Genomic DNA, 24,076 nt, shown 5'->3' with positions numbered 1-24,076 from the left:
AACCTTGAATTGCACAGGCCAAAGCAGCAGAAGACCACACCGGGGATCCACTCCTGTATGTAATATAAGTGGCCACAGAGTGTCTATCCCAGTTCCTTCTTTGTCACTGGACCTACATCCTGGAGCTCAGAGCTATGCAAATACTTTCACTGCACTTGACTACACAGTTAGGAGGATGGTTCACTGCTTCTGTCTCAAGGACAATTAAAGATGGGCAAAAATTATTGGTCCTGTCAGATCAAATAATAATAAAGAATATGAGCATCTGTGATACTTCTGGCATATATCACCATGGCCATATCTGACTGTACAAGATGTGTTTTTGAAACAGCTGTAGTTAACAGTGAAGCAAATATTAGAAGATGCAGGCTTTATGTCCTCTTTGAACTTCAAAACTGTCTTGAGAGCCTAGCTCTGCATTCAGCTGTTCATTTGATCTCAAGATAAGGAAAATATTCAGTGTGGACATTAACTCATCCTTCGAAGGATGAAGGGCAATTTATTCATAAACTTTCCAAGATGTGTATTCCAAAATACGAGTTTCTTCCTGAATGGCTAAACCATTAGGGGGAGTGAGAAACACCATCAAATACGAAAAGTGAATTCAATCACTTAAAGCAAATATTCTGTTCATATGTTGTCTAAAATGGCTCTCATCTCAACATGTGACACTGAAAAAAATACTCAACAAACTGATGAGCCCACATCACTATGAAATCTATGTGCTTGGGTTAATTTTGTTTCATGTGACCAGAAGGCATTGTTCAAGTGTACCCTAGCTGTGAATTACTTTTGATAATTAATTTATCCTGCATGCAGCAATCAGAACGTGTGATATTTAATATCTCCTGCAGTGATGAAAAGCTTGTGCTCACTTGTTCTCCTGTGCACGACCATAACCAAAAAGCAAATGTCGATTCCGCTATCTCACTTACAGCATAAGTAGGTCACACAAGTCCTTGTGTCTGCTTTGCCATTTGATACATAATGGCTGACCTAATCTTGCCCTCAGCTTTGCACTCCTGCCTTGCCTCTACAAGTAAAGTCCTATAACAATGGTCTGGACCAAAAAACTAACTTCACTTGAACACCTGGCTTCTGCAGTTCTCTGAAATAGAGCTCTAGGGTTCCATTCCAAGCAGACAGAATCTGATGCATGAAGACCTGCATACCAATGCAAGTTAAAAGGCATTGGGCAAGACCAATATTGGACAATAGGAAAGCAGATAATTGAGATAGCTTATTGTTAATATTAAAAGGAAGTATTGTCTGAGAATCAATGGAAACAGACTTGAATTTATTTCAGTAGAGTCATGGGGAATGAATAAATATTTTGTCAATGGGAAATAATTCATATAAAAATATTAATAAAGTTAACACTTAAGGGCTTCTTAGTCCTTAGGAGGCATAAAAATCAGAACTGAATATTTTGGCTAATTTAATAAATGCAATTTGTGCTTGACCACATATATAACTGGATTGTTTTAAAGAGGAACTGATTAATTGTTATATTTTATTATCCCATTACCACCATGAGTTCAGGCTATTTCGCATATTGAATTATAAGGTCCCTCCTGAAATAGGATGTTGGCTCTGATACATTGGTTAGCGCAAAACTCACTGTGGATGTTGGCACAGCTTTTGTTGGCAGTTCCACAAGAAACTATGGGCATTGCTCAGTGTAGTACCAGTAAGCTTTGGGATCCCTGTGTAGATGTGGAAATCCCGAACTTCATAGCCAAACTCTGCTGGCACTTGCCGGGTGGTGATCAGCTCTATGCCAAGTGAATAGCAATCACATGATTGCAATGAAGGAAAAGAAAAATATGGTATGAAACATCTTTTAATTTAATGGTTTAATTGATTTTTTTAAAAATAGTAATTTTATTAACCAAAATCTTCTAATGATTTTTAAAATTTAAGTTTTAGCTATTTGAAAATATTGACAGCTTTAATTGCTGGCAAGCTGAGACGTGTTTTTCTCAAGTGTCCAAGGTTTCCAGTGGAAACTCTAATCTTGCTGAACTTCTGAGAAGGTGACCTGCCATTGCATGAGGCAAGGCATCAGCCTAACCTCATACCTGGCAAGAACCACACTACTTCAACTTCACAGGAACACGTGACATCTCTATTATTCTTCCCAAAACAAAAGTGTGTGCTATATGTACAATAAATTTTAAGTGTATGAAAGGTATGAATTATTACTGTATATCATAAGTTATAACAATCACCTTTTAAATAGCATGTTACTCAAAAACCTGATAAATGACAGTTCTGACCTATCTACAAGTGTGCTACAAGTACTCTCAATATGCTTGAAAGTCACTAATTCCCAAGGGAGAAGATGAGAAGTGCTTTCAGCAAGGATAGGGAGTTAGGAGAGCAGAATCAAAATGAAAGAATTTTTGACTCACCTTTCTTGTGTTTACCTTCAGCATGCACTCACAACTTGTGCTTGTCTGTGTCAAACCATCAATGCCAATAACATTGCTTTGAGTTTGACCTTTGACAGCTTGTTCTTCGACTCACCACCAAACATTCCATTCCATTATTTGAAAATATGCTAAGAAATTAGGAGCAGGAAAAATAGATCAGGGGTTCCCCAATGTCAGGTCCGCTGACCTCTTTCTTAATGGTATTGGTTCATGGGAACCCCTGATATAGATAACAACAAATGAAAGGTGACTTTAAATATACATTAAAAACTCAAATACAAGCAACCATTCTACGTGGTTGTAACGGAGTCTGATTTTTCGAGGGCATCTTCTATTTATGTGCGCAGAACTCTGGCTGGATATAAATAATGTTTGATGACCTTACAACTTACAGCATCACGATAACTTATTTCCATATATGACAAAAATGTACAACCCTCTAGTTACTCTATTCAACATTAAAAGGATTAGCATCCATGGATGAAAGTAAATTATATTGTTACTGGTGCAGTCAGGGTGGTAAACACAGCCTTTTTTCTCCATTGTACTGAATGTTTCCAACATTTCCCTATTCAAACAGTGCAAAAGCCTATGGCAGCTTGTGTCCACTTTTGCAGGTTGGAAGGTAAACCAGACACTAAGGGTAAACCCTTAGGAGAGCGGTAAAATTTGGGGAAATGATGGGAATGTAGGGAGTTTAAAACAGGATTTATGGTGTCGAGAAAAAATATTCACCACTGTCCCTGGAAGTTTTCAAGTTTTATTGTTTTACCACATTGAATCACAGTGGATTTAATTTGGCTTTTTTGGCACTAATCAACAGAAAAAGACTCTTTTGTGTCAAAGTGATAACAGATCTCTACAAAGTGATTAAATTAATTACAAATATAAAGCACAAAATAATTGATTGCGTAAGTATTTACCTCATTTAATAAGACACACCAAATCATCACTGGTGCAGCCGATTCGTTTTAGAAGTCACAGAATTAGTTAAATGGAGATCATCTTTGTGCAGTCAAGGTGTTTCATGCAGTAAAAATACACCTGTATCTGGAAGGTCCAACTGCTGGTGAGTTAGTATCCTGGCAAAAACACCATGAAGACAAAAGAACATTCCAAACAACTCTGTGAAAAGGTTATTGAAAAGCACAAGTCAGGAAATGGATACAAGAACATTTCCAAGTCACTGAATATTCCTTGGAATATCCCAGTTAAGAATATGGCACAGCTGAAAATCTGTTGAAAGCAGGCTATCCTCAAAAACTGAGTGACTGTGCAAGAAAAGGACTAGTGAGGGTGGCCATCAAGAGACCTTTGACAACTCTGGAGGTGTTACAAGCTTCAGTGGCTGAGATGGGAGAGACTGCGCATACAGCTGTTGCCCAAGTGCTTCACCATTTGCAGCTTTATGGGAGAATGGCAAAGAGAAATCCACTGTTAAAAAAACTCACATGAAATATTGGCTAGAGTTTGCCAGAAGGCATGTTGGAGACTCTGAAGACAATTGGAAGAAGGCTCTATGTTCTGAAGAAACCAAAATTGAGCTTTTTGGCCACACTAAATGCTATGTTTGCCATAAGCCAAACATTGCACATCATCAAAAAGGCACCTTCTCTACAAAATACAAGAACATCCTGGAGGAAAACCTGCAAGAGAACTGTGACTAGGGAGAAGATTTGTTTTCCAGCAAGACAATGGCCAAAAGCCAAAGCTACACAGGAATGGCTTAAAAACAACAAAGTTAATGTCCTGGAGTGGCTAAGTCAGAGTCCAGACTTCAGTCCAGTTGAGGATTTGTACCTGGACTTAAAGGACTGTTCACTCATGATCCCCATACAATCTTTGACAGAGCTTGAGCAGTTTTATACAGAAGAAGAATAGGGAAAAATTGCAGAATCCAGATGTGCAAAGCTGATAGAGACCTATCCACACAGACTCAAGACCGTAATTGCTGCCAAAGGTGCATCTACTAAATACTGACCTGAAGGAGGTGAGCAATTATGCAATCAATTATTTTGTCTTTAATAACTGTAATAAATTTAGACCAATTTATAGAAATTTGTTTTCACTTTGATGCGAGAGTCTTTTCTGTTGATCAGTGTCAAAATAGGGCAAGTGAAACCCCCTGTGATTCAATGTTGTAAAACCATAAAACAGGAAAATATCCAAGGGGGGGGGGTGTGAATACTCTTCATAGACATTGTGTATAGAATTTGTGTAAATAGGTTCTTGATGGTCAGTACTGTGTGCCAGTAAACTATGGTCCAAAAGTGGTAACATAATGGTTGGAGTAACGTTGCTACAATGCCTGTGACCGAGGTACTTTCCTGACACCTTCTGCAAGGAGTTTATACCTTTTCCCTGTGACCAGCTGGGTTTCCTCTGGGTGTTCTGTTTTCCATCCACATTTAAAGATGCTCAGATTAGCAGGTTAATTGGTCATGTGTAATTGGGTGGTGCAGACTCGTTGGGCTGGAAAGGTCGGTTATTGCGCTGTACCTCTAGATTTTAAAAAGAGCTACTGCTGTCAAGACAACTATGCTTCAAACTCTACTAAAATATTACAAATGGGCACTGCATTATATTTACCAAAATTTTGCGCTGTTTTGCCACCACAAAGCAAATTTCATGACGTATGTCAGTGATATTGAACCCGATTCTGACTCTTTTTATGGGTGGCCTGTATGTCTGCACGATCAGATTCCGCTGCAAAAACAGCCTGGAAGCTTTCTTGATGTTGTCCAGGATGAAGGACCTCAGTATTGAGTTGGGATTTGGAATGGTTCTTTTCAGTAAACCTTAGTAAGATTTTAAAGATGATAAGCTCTGTTGGGAGTGCATGACACTGCTTGGGCCAGAAGCAAAGGATCATTAAAGCACTGACAAAAATGATAGAGAGCACAGCAGAAGAATATGTTCTCATTCAGGAAGTTTTCTGGATTGGGGTGCTTCAACAAAGGAATGGCAAGCTGATTCTATAGATTTTGTTTTACATGATCACAGATAAGCAGACAAAAGCTAAAGGTATGATCCCAGCATCTAGCAGGAGCATTTTGGACAGTATTACCTCTTCCTGTACTGTAAGCATCTGCGATTCTAAAGATGTTGAACCTGCCAGCTATCTTAATAAATGTGAAAGCTTGGGGATTGCTTAGAAGCTTGAAGGATACAAGCATGAAACATGAATTATAATGCTTGGAACACTGATGATCTCTGTCTACTACCTTATCCACTCCAGGTAGTAGGAAACAATTACTATTATAGGTATGTCATAATGAAGGGTCAAAATGACATAAATTATTCATATGTGATATTCCAACATGTTGAAGAAAATAAGAGACTGCTTACTATAATATAACTATTCATGGCCAGAATGGAGATAATTTGGCAATATTGAATCCTCTGTACCTGAAGACTGTGAATGTTTTTACATACCATTGCATCCACTCACTGCAGTTCTCTGAAGTTGTATTCTATAACAGTATTTTCACTTCTTTTTAAACTGAGATCCAAACATGGGCATCAGTGGCACGACATCTGTTCACTGCCCATCTCTAACGCATTTCAAAAAGGTCAAGGTTAATTCATTAGGATGTAATGCTGAGCCTTTATAAGGTATTGGTGAGACTGCACTTGGAGTATTGTGAGCAGATTTGGGCCCCTTATCTGAGAATGGATGTGCTGGCATTTGAGCAAATCCTGAGGAGGTTCAGAAGAATTATCCTGGGAATGAAAGGGTTAATGTATGTGGCATGTTTGATGGCTCTGGGTGTGCACTTGCTGGAGTTTGGAAGAACGAGGGAGATCTCACTGAAACCTATTGAATACTTATAGGCCTAGATAGAATGGATATGGATAGAATGTTTCCTATAGTGGAGGAGTCTGAGACCAGAGGGCACAGCTTCCGAATAAAATAACATCCCTTTGGTACAGAGATGAAGGGGAATTTCATTAGCCAGAGGGCAGCGAATTTGTGGAATTCATTGCCACAGACAGCAGTGGAAACCAAGGCATTGAGTGTATTTAAAGCAGAGTTTGATAGGTTCTTAATTACTAAGGGTATCAAAGACTTAGGGAGAAGGCAGGAGAATGTGGTTGAGAGGGATAATAAATCAGCCATGATGGAACTGCAGAGGATGACTCAATAGGCCAACAGGCCTAATTTTGCTCCTATGTCTTGTGCTACCTTGATATTCATTTACATAGAAATACATAGAATCTATGAAAACCCCCACATAGACAAAGACTGACATACAATCATGTCCAAAAGAAAAAGTCCCTGAAAATGAGTCTGTTGGTTGCAGAATCAGTTCGGAGTTGTGGTGAGTGATGTTATTAACACCGATTCAGGTGTGAGATGGTTGTCAGATAATAACTGCTCCTGAACCTGGTAGCAGGGGACTTAAGGATTCAGTACGTCCTGCCTGATGGTAGCCGCAAAAGGAGAAAAAGGCCTGGATGGGGGAGGTATTTGATGATAGATGCTGCTTTCTTGTGACAGTGCTCCTTGTAAATGCACTCAGTGATGGGGAGGGCTTTGCCTGTGATGGACTGGGCTGTATCCACCACTCGCTGTAGTCTTCCATTACTGGGTGGTGATGCAACTAGTTAGAATACTCTCCACTGTGCATCTATAGACAATTGTTAAAAGTTTTTGGTGACATAATTCTACTTGTAATTTGAAGAGTCTGCTTTATTTTAAATCATGAATTCTCTTTGCTTTAATTTACAGAAAGCATCTTAAACAGGTTGATTGCAATTCTGCAAATAGACTGTTTCTAATGTCCCATTAATGTGGCAAATTGCACACCGGAGGGAGTGCTCTTTGCAAAGTTGAAGTAATACAAGCCTACAGAATGGAACATTGCACCAGATTCCAAGGGGTGAAGCCTCTGTTGATAACTTCATCAGTTAGCATTGCCAAGTATTAAAAATTTTAAAGGACATTAAGATTGTTCCAGGAGATAGTCACCAGGTGCATTCCAGCATTTTATAATCTAATTTTAATATTTCTGGGTAAGTAGCATGCTGGGAAAAACATAAATTGTTAACAGTCTCTGTGGATAGAGAGCACTGCATGTTCTCTCCTACTCTACACACTGTAAATGACAGAAGAGGACTAATTAGCCAGCATCAGTTAATCCAATACTATGCAAACTAAGTCACAGGCCGTGTCATCTGAGGGATGGGTGGCAGGTGGGTAGATACCATTGTACATGAAGAATAAAGAATCTTTTTCAAACTTGAACTAAGGGATCTTCACAAACACTTGAAGGAAGAGGTGGGATCTCAGTTGAAAGATGCACACCTAACACTACAATATACACTTGTGTGTTAGTGTGAGCTTTGTGATCAAGTCTCAGTGCACACATCGATGGCAGGATGAAAGCCTCATGGTACAGCTAATCAGCATCCTTGAACATTAACAGAGCCACATTCAAATTTTAAAGCATCCCTGATTGTCAACAAGATGTGTTCTGTTTATATATCAAGTTTAAGTAGCGGACCTTAATAAAGGTAAATAAACAAGCAAGTAGATTTATGGACAGAGCCAGAAAGAACAAGAACAGAATGTAAATGCTGTGCTTCTGATCACACCCTACTCACCCTCATAAACCAAATGCCACAGCTGCAGTGCAGACGACAAGATTTCCTTTAAAAGTCTGATCACTGTGACTGATGCAAGGTGAAGAATTGTAATTGTTCCCTCTGAGGTTAAAGGAGGACTGGTAAGCTCAGCTCCTAAAACTGCTCTCAATTGCCTCCAACCAGAACATGCACAGGCGCCCTGCTTCCATGCACATTGCAAAGATGTGAAGATCAGTATGTTAACTAGCCCCTAGTGCAGGAACACTAGAATTTGGGGGAAGGGGGATTACGAAAATGAACATTATGAAAGTGATCTAGGAATAATGGTGCATAGTTCCCTGAAGGCGGAATCTCATGTGGATAGTCTGCTGGCCTTTATAAATCAGAGCATTGAGTATAGGAGTTGAGATGTAATGTTAAAATTGTACAAGACATTGGTAAGGCCAAATTTGGAGTTTTGTGTACAGTTCTGGTCACCGAATTATCAGAAAGATGTCAACAAAATAGAGAGAGTACAGAGAAGATTTACTAGAATGTTACCTGGGTTTCAGCACCTAAGTTACAGGGAAAGGTTGAACAAGTTAGGTCTTTATTCTTTGGAGCACAGAAGGTTGAGGGGGGACTTGATAGAGGTATTTAAAATTATGAGGGGGATAGATAGAGTTGAAGTGGATAGGCTTTTTCCATTGAGAGTAGGGGAGATTCAAACAAGAGGACATCTGTTGAGAGTTAGGGGGAAAAAGTTTAAGGGTAACATGAGGGGGAATTTCTTTACTCAGAGAGTAGTAGCTGTGTGGAACGAGCTTCCAGTAGAAGTGGTATAGGTAGGTTCAATATTGTCATTTAAAGTAAAATTGGATAGGTATATGGACAGGAAAGGAATGGAGGGTTATGGGCTGAGTGCGGGCCAGTAGGACTAGGTGAAAGTAAGCTTTCGACATGGACTAGAAGGGCCAAGATGGCCTGTTTCCATGCTATAATTGTTATATGGTTTATATGTAAGAGAACATTTTAAAAACTGAGAATAAAAAATTGGATTACTTGAAATGGATGATTGATGGTCAGCACAGACTTGATGGGCTGAAGAGCCATTTTTTTATGACATATGTCTCTATAACTCAATGAGTCTTGTTTGGAATTAGTGTTTCCCTGGCAACAGCCAGTGCCAATGTGTTTTCTCCAATGGAGTGGGAATTGCTATTGTTTTTGATGCAGGTGGGTTTCAACCTGGACTTAAGTTCTTGCCCACAAAAGCCTAGTTTGTAGCCCTCCCTTGTATGGTCCCTCTAAGATGAAAGGATGAGGTATCAACGTCAACAGTTTATCTGAAGAGCTAAGCTGTCCTCTTTTCTTTCAAGGTGAAGAATATATTTTCTGAAGTTCTATCAGACTGATACCAATAATCCAAACTCTGGGAACAAAGATCCAAACTAATAACAAAATGAATGTTCCAAAGTCCTGAAAACCACACAGCTCAACCCATCTCTCAGCTCTGACTGGCCACTGAAGAAGAATGGAAAAGCTGGATACATTATCTAAAGTTTTGGTATAGAAAAAAAGGAAACTAATAACAGGGGGCCTGACAGTGGGGGGCAGGGAGGTGGTGGTCACATGCAGCACATTTATCCTGACATGCTTGCATGTATCCCCTCAAGCCTGAAATGATTCCTCGTTCTGTGGGAGGTGTATAATGGGCTATGGAACATTTGTTCAAATTAATACTGTTACAGGAGCTTCGCCCTTCAGAGTTAAGTAATGGTACAGCTGTTTCATTGAAATAAGGTTCAGCACCCTGGAGTGCTCAAGCTCAGTAGCGTGAGTAGGCACCTCCTCCTTGTAGATGACTGAATGGACAAAAAAGGGGAACTAAAGGGATCAGGTTGCTGCAGTGGTTCCAATATCCTGCGCGGAGAATCCCAGAGTGCAACAACACATCTCATTCTTGTAAATAGTAATGAGCAACGGGTTAGCAATCTGTATCACTAGGGAAAAAAAAACACTGTTCAGTCATTCAGCACAGAAATAGGCCTTTCTGCCCATTGTGTCCATGCTAGAATCAGGTTTATTATCACTAACATATGTTGAGAAACTTGTTGCTTTGTGGTAGCATTATAGTCCAATTCATTAAAAAGAACTACTAAGTTACTATAAGAAATAAAAAAATTAAATAACTAGAGCAAAAGAAGAGCTTTATGGGTTCATGGACCATTCAGAAATCTGATGGCTTTTGACCAATGTTGACTATCTGTATTAATTTCACAGCACTTGGTCCCTAGCTTTCTATGCCTTGCGGATTCAAGTGCTTGTCCTTCTCAGGTTGTGCCTTCTGGATTCCCATCAACACTAAACTTCCTGTCCCTTAACCAAAGCGTGAGTCTTCCAGTTTTGGAATCTCTGCTGTAGGGAAATGTTTCTTTCTATTTATCCTCCTTATGCCTCTCCTTCCACAAGTGTGGTGATCAAAACTGTACACAGTACTCCAGCTGTGGCCAAACTTCTTGCTTCTATGCTTTATGTTTTGGCTAGTGAAAGCAAGCAACCTATATGCGTTCTTCACAACCTTACATGTGCTGCCACTTTCAGAAATCCTTGGATTTGCACTCTATTCAACACTCCCTTGGACCCTCCTATTCATGGTGTATTACCCCTAATAGACCTCCAAAAGAGCAACACCTCAGAATTGCCAGGATTAAATTCCATCTGCCACTGCTCTGCTCCTCTTACCAACTGATTAATATTCTCATGTTGGCTAAGACTGCACTTTCCATGTACCTCTGAACTTGTTAATTGTATCTTTGACATTCACATCCACATTGTAACTATATATCAAATAGTAAGGAACCCTGCAACAATCACTGTGGTGAACCATTGGTCACAAGCTTCCAACAGAGAACACAACCCTTCACCCCCAATCTCCTTTAAACAGACCAATTTACCAGCTTGCCTTAGATTCTGTGGTCTCTAACTGTTTGAATCAATCTCCCGTTAGACCCTGTGGAAAGCCTTAATGAAGTCCATGAACACACTATTAACTATATTCATCTCAACACATTTTGTTATTTCTTCAAAAAATTCAGGATCAACCCCTAATAAAATCCTGTTATCTTTGATTAATGCCTGCCTTATCAAGTCTAGATTAATATTACTGCTCATAAATTTATCTGATAACTTGACTGATGTGAGATTCACAGGCTTGTAGCTATGGAGTTCATTCCTGCTGCCTTGCTTGAAGATAGGAACCACATTTCTGGATGCCACATTATAGGAAAGGTATAATTGCATGATGGAGGGTTCAGGGAAGATTCAGCAGGATGTTGCCAGGATTGGAGGATTTTTGTCATATGGAGAGGATGGATAAGTTGGACTTGTTTTCACTGGAGTGAAGGAAGCTGAGGGGTGACCTCATATATGCTTGTAAGATTATGAGAGGTAGAGGGGGCATAATAGCCAAAATCTTTTCCCCCATCTTCACAGTATTGTTTTTGGGGTGGTTGATAATCTGGAATCTACTGCCAACATAGGAGGTGGAATCAGACACAAATACTATTGAAGAATAGTCATAATGTGGGCAAATGGAAAAAGTGTAGATGGGCAAAAAGGCTGGCACATAAGTGGTGGGTTAGGTGGCTCATTTTTCTGTTGTATGACTCTGTCCTCCAGCCATCAGTTACCTCACAATGTGACCAGCAAAGGTTTTATAAAAGGACTCAGTAATCTCCTCGTTTGTATCCCTTGGCAGTTGAATATATCCCATCAGCCCTGGCAATTTATTTGCCCTTTTCTGTCCTCTAATTCATTTAACTTTGCTTCTTTTTTAATGATAATTTCACCATCCCTTCTCCAAGTACAATGTCCTTTTTAGTGAATGCAGAAGAGAAAGATTCATGTGAAACTAAACCCAAGTCCTCCAGTTCTGCACAGTGTTCGTCATTTTGGTCCATAATGGACCCTCCCTTTTCACTTGTTATTCTCTTTTGTTAAAATCCTGAAAGATGCTTTGTGATTTCCCTAATCTTGGCCTCTGGTGATACTTCATGCCCACTTTTAATTTTTTTAAAGCCCTTCCCTTACTATTTCTGAAGGGCCTTCTTAGTTTTTAGCTCTTTATCAGCTGCGCAGATCTTTTTGTCTTTATTCAGCCTTTGATATCCTGAAACGTGCAGGATACTTGGACTTGCTGTCTGTATCTTTCACTCTTGTGGGAACATGTTGTGGGAACTCACATTATTTCGGTTTTGAATGGCTCCCACCTGTCCACTGTCTACTTGGCTGATTTGTTTGTTTTCTTCTACACTTAACTGCACCTTTCACTCCACTTTACACCTGATCTGTGTCCTGTTCGACTGCCAAATTACTTTAGGTCTTTCTTAGCAATACTGGTAAACCTACGAGTAGAACTGTTGGACTTTTATTAATTCACGTGCAACCTGTTTAATCTATGGTCCACCTTCACCAAAAATGGCCCCACAACCTAAAATCTAGAGTTCACCATTCTATTCCATAAAGTCACCCATTTATCTGACCTATATTTCGATACTGACTATCCTCCTATTCTTACACTCTTTTGAATGGGAGGATAGTGGGTCGAGAAAGGAACACATTACTTTGCAAGTAATCCAGAGATTACAACCTCAGAGGTCCTGCTCTTTCATCTGCCATTTGGCTTAAGCATTTTGGTTTATTATTGCCAGATGTACCAAGATGCAGTGCAAAACTTGTCTTGCCTGCTGATTATAGACATATTGTTTATACAGATCAAATCATGATACAGTCCACTGAGCTGGAATAAGGTGAAACAGTAACAATGCAGAATAAAGCATAAAAGACCATAAGACCATAAGATATAGGAACAGAAGTAGGCCATTTGGCCCATCGAGTCTGCCCCAGCATTCAATCATGGGCTGATCCAATTATTCTTAAATCTACCAAAAGTGCAGGTAACAGTAAAGTGTAAGGTCATAGCGAGGTAGGTTGTGAGGCCAAAAGTCCATCTTATCATGCAAGAGATCTCATAAGAGTCTGATAATACAATTCAATGCACTGTGCAATGATTTGATCTTCTGTGAGATCTCATCCTTCCTTTGATCCAAAACATTTCCTCTAGTGTGGGCCACGAACTCTGACTATATACTCTCCTGGTTTGGAATCTCCTGCACTTTTTCTGTGACTTTGTTCACCCTGACACCAGAAAGCCAACACCTCATCCTAGATTTACACCTATGACAGCAGAGCACCTCTCTCTTCAGTTCACTATCTAGTCCCCTGCTACTCATACACTTGATTCTTGGCTCCTTCCTGCTTGTGCAGCTGAGCTGGAAGGAATAGTATATATAAAAAACACATTTAAAAATTACATAATTTGAAAAAGTATGTGCAAGAATTAAAATATGAAAAATCCATGTAAACACCCACGTGGATTGAAAAATGGAAGATAAATTATGCTTCCAGCAAAAACAGTTACACTCCAGGGTACTTTTACTTTCTGTATACCTTGAACTGCACTGTGCGTAGGTTGTTCCAAAACGAATCACTAATTTATTTCTATTTTCTCTCACAAAATCATTCAGTGTTAATTAACCCCACTGCTGCAAATCCAATATATGTAAAAACAACCACAGAAGATTACTTAAATAAAACTTATCACTTCTAAATTGATATAATGACCTTCACCTCAAAACTGAGATATATACAGATTGATATATATACTGCACATTTTTATCAATAATAATATAATTCAATACCTATTTTAGATCAAAATCAATTTCTTTCCAAATATACTATGCAATGGTGGCCCATTAGAGATACAGATAACAAATTCATCTTTAGAAACTCATCCCTCGTAGTTACCCCAAACCTAATCCATTGTATTATATCATACACTGCCTCTAAAATTTATTATCTTACATTCAATGTAACTGAATTTCAGAGGCAGACCACATGCAGATGCTAGAAGTAATGAAATTAGTGCTACTTGGCAGGGATTAATTTCAAGACATAGCTTTGTAATTTTATCTTTTGGGGCAACTGTCTTGATTATCACAGTCTGGGTGAGGCTTATTTTACTGCATAGCAAAGCTGTGCCACTTGCACTGAATGGTCCACATCTACAGCACAGAATGAAGTATATTTTCTTTCAGGAACATCAAACCTTCACGCATTAATCCAAAGCTGGTTTTGCACTTTTAAGACATTTAGCACAAATAAACAATTTAAATATCAGCAACATACACAAATTGCTGGAGATCTCAGTAAGTCAGGCAGCATCTATGGAGGGGAATAAATATTTAACGTTTCAGGCCAAAACCCTTCATTGACTGTTCAGTCCACTCTATATTGCTCAAGATATTGTGTATTGCTCAAGATTTCCAGCATCTGCAAAATCTCTTGAATTTAAATATCAATTTTTACTACAATTTTCCAAAATCCACATTTCAAATATAATGTTAACTCCATAAAATTAACAAATAGTTTTATGTAAACACAATTTTTTCCTTATTCTCAAAATAAGATTGCTTTGGTTTATTATAAAATTCCTAATGACATTTACTCAACTAGACCCTCAGTCTTCTCAAGAATGAATTAAATTGCCGACAGTCCGAGTATAAGCTTGAGAAAGATTGAGAATAGTATTTATCTCAAGGGTACTCAGCAACCATCTTTCCCTTCCACTTCCTGCCACATCAGACCTATGTTACCCTGTTTACTGTGGTTTCTGCAAAATAAACACATTAATATTTTTTGTTTCTTGACTCTTTTAGTTGATGAATTTTTGGTATTTTAAATGCTGCAAATTGTTTTACTAAATTCATGAAAATACTATGCTTACAAACTTCCAAATAATAATGGCCTGTACTAAATTCCCTTCCATGCCTTCCATCAAGACAGTACTAAATCCCTTCCATATCAGATAGTAAGGAAGAGCGACTGCACAGGATTGGAAAAAGCTGCAGAGGGTTGCGAACTCAGCCATCTCCATCATGGGCATTAGCATCAAGGACTTCTTCAAAAGGTGATGCTTCAAAGATGCCTCATTATTGAGGAACCCCCATCAGCCAGAACATGAGCTCTTCTCATTGCTACCATCAGAGAAAAGGTGAGGCACACACTCAACATTTTAGGAACAGTTTCTTCCCCTCCATCAGATTTTTGAAGGGACATTTAATCAACCTATGAACGTTACCTCACTATTTTTGCGTTTATTGTTTTCAGTTAAAATAGCAGAGAGGAGAGTTCCAAAGCAGAGAAAATCATGGAACAATATACAGGAAAATACCTCTTCAGTTCATTGTGCCTGCTTCTGCTAATTGGGGATAACCATTAATCCTGTTTCCCTGTTCTTTTTCAACATCTCTGCTAATTTTCCATCTAATATTCCAAACCCCTTCTGAAAGTTCCTATTGACAGTAACGAGACAACAAGAAGACAGGAAACAAAAAAGAGCACTAAATCCACAAACCAAACAGAACTCAAGATCACCTGTGTTTGGATACTTAGGCATCATTTTAGTATGGCCAGTTCTACATAAGCTCTTGATCTGGGATGGTCGATGATGCTGTTCAAGATGATCTTTGGTTTGACATATCCAAAATAAAAGAAATAATACTGTCATCAATACCAAATGATTTCATCCAAGCAACCCTCCTACCCTCCAATAATAAAAACAGCCATTTAAAAGGAGTCCAAATTCTTGAGAAAGTGGAAAGAGATAGATTAAATCTGTCAGCTGGACAGCGGTGTTAGTTGTGAGGAGGATGCTAAAAGGATGCAGGGTGACTTGGATAGGTTAGGTGTGTGGGCAAATTCATGGCAGATGCAATTTAATGTGGATAAACATGAGGTTATCCACTTTGGTTGCAAGAACAGGAAAACAGATTATTATCTGAACGGTGGCCGATTAGGAAAAGGGGAGATGCAACAAAACCTGGGTGTCATTGTACACCAGTCATTGAAGGTGGGCATGCAGGTACAGCAGACGGTGAAAAAGGCAAATGGCATGTTGGCATTCATAGCAAAAGGATTTGAGTACAGGAGCAGGGAGGTTCTACTGCAGTTGTACAAGGCCTTGGTGAGACCGCACCTAGAGTATTGTGTGCAGTTTTGGTCCCCTAATCTGAGGAAAGACATTCTTGCCATAGAGGGAGTACAAAGAAGGTTCACCAGATTGATTCCTGGGATGGCAGGACTTTCATATGAAGAAAGGCTGGATCGACTAGGCTTATACTCACTGGAATTTAGAAGATTGAGGGGGAATCTTATTGAAACGTATAAAATTCTAAAGGGATTGGACAGGCTAGATGCAGGAAGATTGTGTCCAATGTTGGGGAAGTCCAGAATGAGGGGTCACAGTTTAAGGATAAAGGGGAAGCCTTTTAGGACCGAGTTGAGGAAAAACTTCTTCACACAGAGAGTGTTGAATCTGTGGGATTCTCTGCCATAGAAAACAGTTGAGGCCAGTTCATTGGCTATATTTAAGAGGAAGTTAGATATGGCCCTTGTAGCTAAAGGGATCAGGGGGTATGGAGAGAAAGCAGGTACAGGGTTTTGAGTTGGTTGATCAGCCATGATCATATTTAATGGTGATGCAGGCTCGAAGGGCTGAATGGCCTAGTCCTGCACTTATTTTCTATGTTTCTATGTTTCAAAACCTTCTTAAGCTGGCATGAACAACTTTGTTAAGGAAAGTGCTCGTGAACTCTCAGCAGCTGTTAGTTGAGGTCACTGATGTGAATTAACAGCATAAGAGATGCAAATGCATGTTTGAACCAGGTTCAGGACTGAGAGGACGTTGTGATTATAAGTTCTGCAGCTGGAGCTTTCAACATCTGTAGATTTCTGGTTTAATCATTCAGATAAATGTATTCAAATAGAGCTTGGCAAAGGCACAATGCAATTCATTTATTCATACCTTTTCTCAAAGCTAACTCCTTAGGATTCCGTATTCTCTGAATCACATTTGGATAATGTCAACAATTTCAAAACAAAGACTAAAAGGAAATAAGCAGCCCTGTATGGTAGAGCTGGACCTGATTTGAGAATTAAAAATGTATTCTGGGCTTTAGAGTTTGTTCTTCTGAGGGGGGAGCTGAGGCACATTGGAACGGAGGAAACCCTACTGACAGTGCACCTGAAAGGGAAGATATGAGCTTTGATTCTGACAGATCTTTCCCTTGGATGAATCAGCTTACCTCCTCAGGAAGAACACAAATATCAAATGTAAAGCACCCACAGACACTCACAAATGGGCTGTCTCACAGCTCCAGCTCCAGCTCCCTGGTTCAATCCTGAACCTCATGTGCTGTCAGTGCAGAGTCTGCACCTTCTACCTGTGACCATGGCTTCCTCCAGTAGGTCTGGCTTCCTCCCACACTACAAGATGTGCTAATTGGTTAACTGTGAGTTCTAGGTAAATCACACCCAAAGCAGGTTAATGGCAAGGTAATCAAAGGGGAATTGAAAGCACCTGTGAGAGGGGGTGTAAGTTAAAGGGTTACACAGAAATACGAAGGGGAATGTGAGTGAAGGTTTGCTCCCCCACGAACAGGCATGGACTGAATGGTTTCCTCTGTGCCATGAAAAACTGAGTACTTGCATTCCTGCTGAAATAATAGCAAACCTCAACCTCAAGAGATTCAGCTGCTGCTGGAAATCTTGAGCAAAAGGTGCTGAGGGACTTCAGAAGGTTGTGCAGCATCTACGGAGAGGAATAAACAGTCAACATTTCAGACCAAGACCCTTCATCGCGACCGGAAAGGAAGAGGGATGAAACCAGAATAAGAAGGGGGAATGAGCAGAAGGAGCACAACAGAAAGGAGAACAGCTAAAAATATTCTGTGAAAGTGGAAGAGGTCTGACTCCAATCAAGTACTGAAAATGAATAAACATTGTGCTGGAAAAATCAACCCCATCTACATTCTCCACCATCCATATAATAATCAGCTCAGACTGCACAGAGTGCATACCGAAGTAGTACCTGACCTTTGCTATGCTCTGAGCTGTCCTAATGTTGTTAAGCTTCTGCAAAAGGCCGCAGTGTTGCATTTTGGATTCTTGCCATGACATTTACACATTACTTAGAAGTGCACCTCTGAGGTTACCTTTCATTTGTAAATCTTAATATGAGAATTTATATCATGAATTCTGATTTAATGTGGCTAATGCAGCCGTCTCCTGATGTATTCCCATTAAAAAACAATTGTTAAAAGATATTGCATCCTAGCCCTTTATTTAGGGGCAAATTTAAAACAAACAAATTCAATTTGGCTGGCACTTCAGACAATAATATACAGTCTAATTACCTCTAATAGCTAGCTTCTATTTTCAAATTTTCTATCTAGAATTTTTCAGGATTCTGCTTCATATCAAGGGCACTACAGTCACTCAGGGTCTGATCACTTATGCCCATTCTCCTGGGTTGCCTTGGCCCAGCTCAGCTGTAATTTCTACAGGGGTCCTACACATAAAAGTTTTCTGGCTTTGTATCAAAATAATGTAGGAGATCTGGAAGGACTTGTAGAGATCTGATCGCTAAATACTGGACGGCATGGGGTAGAGGGTAATCTTCCATTCTGCCAAACATTCCCACTGGTGACAGTGCCTACACACCTGCTTGTTCTGTCCGTGGTTGGGCCTGGAAGAGGTGGTAACAGTGGGAAGGTCAAACCTCCACTAGAGAAGAGTGACTTACCACTGATCACCTACCGGGGACAAGAGAAGCTTGTGGTTCTGATGTGGACAATGAACCATCTTGGCAGGGAATGATACTAAAGTTCCTGAAGAGGAATGCTTCATTACCACAAACATTCTGTGACTTCAGTTGCATTGGGGGTGGGGAGCAGAGCCAAAAAGGAAACATTCTGCAAATCAACATTTGGTCTGGATTCTAACACTTAGAGTATGTACTGCGAGAAACATTTCAGCCCATGGTGTCTCTGTCAGTACTATCCCATATTCCATAGAAGGTTTGGATTGGTTTTCAACAGATCTGAGGAAGGACATGTTTTCTTTAATATTATCTTCCAGTACCATGGTTTGGGCATCTACCTCAAAGATTCAAATCATCTGAGCTAAACCCTCTATTCACTGCTATGGTCAGTCAGGGGGACAGAAGTCCAAAGTCCCATATTACTCGGTTTGGTAACAGCAAGAACCATCAGTTCTTGCACCGACTAACACAACTCTATTCTAGCAATATAACACTACAGATCACTTCTTGTAACTGTAGTGTTAGCATTTTTGTCTTGTTATGGTCAATCTTTTCCTTCACTCTCTCATATACTTATTGTATAATGTGTGAATTGCCCGACTCTGTAGGCCAGTGTTGCTGCTGATAATGGTACCTCACCATACATGTGAATACAACAATAAACTCTACTTGCAATTCCAGTGATTCTGGAAAGGCTTGCTAATCTACCCCGCACTTTAAGTCTCTGCTAGGCATGAGGCTCAAGGTGCCATGAACTCTGGCTGAGTCCTGTACACAGTATGTGCTAAATGGCGTTTCTACCACGAGAAGATAAAGAAGGCATTTGCAGCTGGGGCTTAGTTGTGAAACAAGTGAGAGTTGGTGGATGTATGGTCAGGTTTTGGTATAACCAGTTCAGGGGTAATTATGGGATTAAAGAAGACCATTCAGCCCATCAAGCCTAGGATGGATCCCAGAGTAACCTGATCTATCTTAATCCCCCATTTTTCTTCTGAACCATTCTCACTCTCATGTCTGCCAATTCCCCAGCAATTCTCCCAACAGACACCTGGACTCGGGATAATTTACAGCAGACAATCAACTTTCCAAACTGCACATCTCTGGAACGTGGGGGGAATCTGGATAACCCAGGAACCCCACCTGGTCACAGGCAGAATGTGTAAACTTGGAGTGAAGGAGAATCAGAGGTGACTTGATAGAAGTGTACAAAATGATAAAAGGCATAGCTAAAGACTTTTTTTTCCCCCAGGGCAAAAACAGCTGCTGTGAAATGGCATAATTGTAAGGTGACGGGAGGAAAGTACAAGGGGGATATCAGAGGTAAGTACTTTACACAGAGAATGGCGGGTGCTTGGAATGCCCCGTCAGTGGTGGTGGTAGAGGCAGATACATTAGGGGCATTTAAGAAGCTCTTAGATAGGCAGATGGATAGAAAACTAAAGGGCTATGTAAGAGGAAAGGGTTAGGTAGATCTTAGAGTTTGTTAAAAGTTCAACACAAAATTTTCAGTTGAAGACCCTGTCTTGTGCTATAATGTTCCGTGTTTCACGTTCCACACAGACAGCATGGGAGGTAGGGATTGAAGGCGGATTACTGGAGCTGTGTACCAGGATCTGTACCTGCTGTGTGAATGAGCTGCCCTTGCAGCTGGAGGAATTGCAATTGCTCGATTGGACCAAGAGTCAAGCCCAAGGTCACTAAATGAGCTTGGGCTGAGGAAGGTGGGTGATCACAGGCTCAGGGTAGTGACCTGCTGCTGTGGTAGAGCTCGGGGGTGGATCAGCAGTTGGGTGGGGTGGTTAGGAGGCTTAGTGGGGCTGGGGGGGAATATGTATGTTTCCATGTAAATGAAAATCCAAGTAAATGGTGTGTAGGTATGTTCCTTCCAGACTACTGCATCCCACCTTAGATATACAGTATACTTACAACCAAGAAGGAAACCAGCAGAGTTTGCTGTGCACCCAAATCTGCCCACTTCAACAAACACTGTATTCTTTTTACAGAAATCAGCCACACAGCCCAATGTACAATGTATGCAGAATGTCCAATCCATCATCACTTCAGTAAAGATATATTACATAATATTCAATCTCTGCCCCTTGGAAGTCCTGTCTTGTAAATGATTATGCCTTAAAGTGGGAAGCCATTAAAAGGTCACAGTCTTTCAGGCTCAACAGCAGATACTGCTCATGCATGTATTAATATGGATACCAAGGCCTGCTTATGCTGTGCTAATGGTGTAACAAAGCAGGAAAGCAGGCAAGCTACAGAGACAGGAAAGGTATGATCTATGACTACAATTATAATGATCATCAGATCTCTACTTCTTTTCCTGCCATTTTAATGGTAATTTAGTTGCTTTTTGCTTCACTAGGCTGATGAACCCTTTAATCTTCCTGCTCTACATGACTCATTTTCATTTCGTCTCTGGTAAGATCTTAAGAAAAAGTAACAAAAAGTAGATTTTTCAGCTCCTCGAGCCTGCCCCTAATATGATAGTGACTAAATTTTACAATGTCCACTTTCCTGCTCTGTGCCAGTTCCTCTTGCTTACCTTAAAGCCTGGCCTGCATTGATCAGAGGCTGCAATAATCACAAAGTTGTTTACTTGGACACTCAGAAGGCTTTTGACAAGGCGCCACACACACTAAGAGCACAGATAGAACATTGGCTGATGAGCAGAAGGCAAAGAGTGTGAATAAAATGGGCCTTTTCTAATCCCAGTGACCAGTGGTGTTCTACAGTGGTCAGTGTTGCAACCTCTTCTCTTCACATTATATGTGTGGTAAACTATGTGTATATCTGTCTGGACATGCCCCTCTGCTGACTGCTCCTGTGGCTCCTCCCACAGACCCCTGTAGAAAGGCGATTGGAGGCACTGCTCCCCCCTCTGTCTCCGAGATGTCGTGCTCCCTTTTTGCTGCTAATAAAAGCCTATCGTTCACTTCCAGTCTCCGTGAGTTATTGATGGTGCATCAATATGTCAATGAATTGATGGCTTTGTGGCCAAGTTTGTGGGTAAAATGAAGATAGGTGGAGGGACATGCAGTGTTGAGGAAGCAGGGAGTGTGCGGAAGGACTTAGAGAAATGAAATAGTGTAGGGAAGTGTACAATCATGGACTTTGGAAGAAAGAGTAAAGGCATAGTTTCTGAACAGGGAGAAAATCAAAAAATCAACGATGCAAAAGGAATTCAGAGTCCTCATGCAGCATTCTCTAAAGCTTAACATGCAAGCTGATTCAGTGACAAGGAAGGCAAATGCAATGTTAGCATTAATTTTGAGAGGACTAGAATGCAAAAGCAGGGATGTAATGCTAAGGCTTTATAAAGTAATGATCAGACTGCACTTGGAAAATTGTGGACAGTTTGGGTCCCTTATCTAAGAAAGGCATTGGAGTTGGTCTGGAGGTTTATGAAGATGTTTACAGGAATGAAAGGGTTAATGTATGAAGCATGATTAATGGCTCTGGGCCCAGAGGGGGAAATCTCATTGAAACCTATTGAATATTGAAAGGCATAGATAGAGTGGATGTGCAGAGATTGTTTCCTATAGTGTTGAATCTAGGACCAGAGGTCACAGCCTCAGAACTGAGGGATGTCCATTTAGAATAGAGATGAGGAAAAGGTTTTTTAGCCAGATGGTGGTGAATCTATGAAATTCATTGCAACAGATGGCTGTGCAGGCCAAGCCGCTGGATTTATTTAAGGTGGTGGTTGATAGAGTCTTGATCAGTGAGGGCATCAAATGTTACAGGGCAAAGGCAGGAAAATGAGGGCAAGGGATAATAAATCAGCCACGATGAAATGGTGGAGTAGACTCGATGGACAAACTGCATAATATTGCTCCTATGCCTTATGGTCTCAGGTGGGGTCCAGTGAATTGCAGACATCCACAGCCTGACTCATCTCAGTCCCAAGTCTCTGATCTCTAATGTTCTCTCTACCTCTAGATCTCCACTTAAGAAAACTGTTACTCGGTGTCAACCCTGCCTAATCTCTCAGAATGTGAAGTGTTATTTGGATAAGCCCCTTAACAGGCAAGAGGATTGCAATGTGCACTTACCTTCACATGCCGTTGCTGTGTGTGATCATACTCTGTGTAGGAATTGACACCCTCCTCACACAGGCTGTTGACTGACCACTGTGAACCTAACGCTGATAATGCCAACCACTGGCTGAGCACTGAATTGGTGTGTTCAGTGTTTAGCATCAGTGAACACTGGAATTCAGAGCTGGTAGAGGTGCTTTATGACTGCAGCAAGTGCTAACAGAAGTTCCTGAACTTATTCTCTTGTTGGGCAATGGCACAATGTGGAAGAGTTGGCCCCCTGTTGGTTGACACTTTGGAGGAAATGGTGAAGATAGAGAAGAGCACAGATGAGTCCTTTTTCCAGCAGGTGTCAAGAGACCCTGCAGACACACGCTGCAAAGCCATTGTGAGGTGGGGCAGTTAGCTGTGAGGAGTTCAGTGTTATTGACCTGACTGGTATCTGCCTGTCTCACAGTCAAGGAATCTGCAGACACTGCCACCACTATCTGCAACAGTGGTGGTTTCAGTGGCGCTGACAGAATGGACGCCTGTGAGTGAAGGAATTATTACCATGCTGGGACTCTGGACACTGACTTGCTGCCTATGGTCACACACTACATTATTCAAGTTTAATTAGTTTAATTGCCATTCAACCATTCATGAATACAGCCAAACGAAACAATGCTACTCTGGGGCCAAGATGTAAAACCTTGTACCAACAGTCACACACAGCACAAGGCTCATATAAGATATCAATAAAATACAGTCCAAGTCCCTGAATCCAAGGATGCTGCAGCAGTCTGTGATCGAACATAATACAGCTTGTCTTCTGCCAAGTGAGCTCAGGGGTGGAGGGGAGAAGCACCAGCATCAACTACGCCACACTGCTTCTGCCACTCTAGTGGAGCAACAGACTTCTATGCCTCCCCTGGTGTCTGTAAACAGGCAACACCGTGGCTTGAGACCATGCAGCCCCTCCACCATCTGTCCCTGCTGTTTGCCAATAAACTATTGAATTGGACTTGCAACATTCCATACCATCAACGTCCAACAGGGTCTTGTGATCACAAGAAAAGCGACTAAGGTGATCACCCACTATTACTTGAGGGATAAGAATCCTTTTTCTCCTCCAGGAGGGATACTATTACATCCTCAACAATGTGACACTCTGCATGACCCAAACAACAGATCCATTCAGTGGAAGTCCAACACATCTCCTAGATCTGAACAGACTGCTCAATCAGACTGTTAAGAAACTAGCCATATTCAGCTTCAATGCATAAATAGGATGTCATTACTGCTCCCTCATTTAAGGCACC

At 40.6% G+C, this 24,076-nt stretch overlaps 1 protein-coding gene across 1 annotated transcript in view; it reads right to left on the bottom strand.

The window, feature by feature from the left end:
* adgrb3 (adhesion G protein-coupled receptor B3) overlaps positions 1–24,076 on the bottom strand; it is a 771,743-nt gene that overhangs the window by 48,198 nt on the left and 699,469 nt on the right. The gene's annotated exons all lie outside the window — the stretch shown is intronic.

This window comes from Hypanus sabinus, chromosome 10 (assembly GCF_030144855.1).
Source record: "Hypanus sabinus isolate sHypSab1 chromosome 10, sHypSab1.hap1, whole genome shotgun sequence".
NCBI lineage: Eukaryota > Metazoa > Chordata > Chondrichthyes > Myliobatiformes > Dasyatidae > Hypanus > Hypanus sabinus.
Note: the sequence above shows the minus strand (reverse complement) of the source record. Positions and strands in the feature narration are given on the sequence as shown.